The sequence below is a fragment of the Colobus angolensis genome, unplaced genomic scaffold (genome assembly GCF_000951035.1).
Source record: "Colobus angolensis palliatus isolate OR3802 unplaced genomic scaffold, Cang.pa_1.0 Scaffold30, whole genome shotgun sequence".
NCBI classification, from domain to species: Eukaryota; Metazoa; Chordata; class Mammalia; order Primates; family Cercopithecidae; genus Colobus; species Colobus angolensis.
This window is the reverse complement of record NW_012116266.1, coordinates 383,501-385,723: the sequence shown is the minus strand read 5'-3', so window position 1 is coordinate 385,723 and position 2,223 is coordinate 383,501.

Sequence of the window (2,223 nt, the reverse complement as noted above, 5' to 3'; positions counted from 1 at the left end):
CACGCCCGGCTAATTTTTGTATTTTTGTAGAGGGGGGGTTTCACCATATTGGCCGGGATGGTCTCTTATCTCTTGATCTTGTGATCTGCCCATTTCCACCTCCCAAAGTGCTGGGATTACAGGCATGAGCCACCGTGCCTGGCACAATCTTATTAATAGTTGTGCACGGAGCCCTGCAAGCAGAGCGCACACCTCCTTCACCAACTCCATGCAACATTTCATGAAATCAATCTCAGAATCATGGTGTCAGAAAGAAGAGTCTTATTTTCTTTGTCACTTCGGTTAGATCATTAGTCATTAGGCACTTACCTCTCCCCTTCCCGCTCAGGATCTAGTTTAACTGTTAGCTGTAAGTAGACTAGATAGAAGGTTTCAGAAACATACTAAGACTTCTGAGTTGGGCTTCATATTTAAGTGTTTCCTTTGCCACAGCAGGCTGGGGACAGAGTTTATAATAGAGTTTCAATAATGAACAATATTAATTTTCTGGTTCTTTTTATTAATATGAAATTCTTAATTTATTTGGACCAACAGATAAAAGATGATCAACAAAACAGTTTTCATTATGAGTATAATTTTACTTCAACGAGCACTCTATAGACCTTTGGAACCATTCTAATGTAGAAAATATAAAGGTGTGATATAGAAAGTACATTATCTATGTTGGTGTTAGAAAAGGTTGTCTGGTACTTATTCTCATATGTTCTTTTGCAAGCATAAACATAAAGTGTATGTAATTTCAAAATTGTTTAAATATACAATTTTTATTTCTCCATGCAACCTCCAATTTCAGGTGCTGTTTTTCATGTATTTATTTATTTATTTATTTAGAGATGGAGTCTCACTCTGTCACCCAGGCTGGAGAGCAATGGTGCCACCTCGGCTCACTGCAACTTCCGCCTCCCGGGTTCAAGCAATTCTCCTGTCTCAGCCTCCCAAGTAGCTGGGATTACAGGCACGTGCCATCACGCCCAGCTAATTTATTTTTGTATTTTTTGTAGAGACAATAGAATCTCATCTTTGCCACTTTCCATCTGTGGCAGATTATATTTTCTGAGATGACACAACAGTTCTCAGGCTCTTCTTACAAAGTGACATTGGCACTACTCTCATCAGGGTTGGGCAGGGGGTTGGTACCCTCTCCTTGAATCTGGACAAGCCAGTAATTATAGTAGAAGTGAAACTGTGTGACTTTTCAGGCTAGGTCTTAAAAGGCAATATATAAAATATTATTCAGCAATGAAAGGAACAAACTATTGATTCATGTACAGTTGGATGGATCTCAATGTGCTTAGTTGAAAAAGCCAGTCTCAAAACATCACATACTGTATGATTTCATTATGTAACATTCTGGAAATGACAAAATGACAGAGATGGTTGCCAGGGGACAGGTATGAGTGTGGGAAGGAGTAAATCTGACTACAAAGAGACAGCATTGTGTGCTCCACACATGCCCATACAATTAAGTGCGTGTAAAAGCTGGAAAAACAGAATAAGTTCTGTAGCCTAGTTAACAGTATTGTGCAAATGTCCATTTCCTGGTCCTGATATTGTTCTACAGTTATAGAAGATCTCACCATTGGAGGAAGCTGAGTAAAGCATTTATTAGATTCTTTTACTCTACTTGCAGCTTCCTGTTAGTTTGTAATTAATTCAAAATAAAAAAGTATTTTTTTCTTTTTTTTAACAAAAGGCAATACCACTTTTACCTGAAATGTTTGCTTTTGAAGCCCAGCTTTGATGCTATGGGCAAGTCCAGGTCACATGGAGAGGCCATGTGTGGGACTCTGGATGACAGCACTATCTGGAGTCCCAGCCAACAGACACGTGTGGGAGGAAACATTCAAGATGACGCCAGTCACAGCCACCATCTACTGCAATTCCATGGAAGCGCCCAAGTGAGTCTCACTAAGCGAGAATCACCTAGCTGAACCCAGTCAACTTCCAGAACCATAAGAAGTAACTTAAGCCACTAAGCTTTGAGATAATTTATTATGCTACAAAAGATGACCAGAATACCATCAATGCAACCTGGGCCAGTCTGTGCCTCAGTTCATTATTTTATGAAATGGAGTACCTACACCACAAAGTTATTGCAAGCATAGAACAAGTAATCAAGTAAAAAATCTAGGACAGTGCTTATATGAGGTAAACAAATGTTAGCTACAATTATCATTACTGTGCATCCAAACTATAATAAAAGGGCAAAAAAGAATTCAGGTG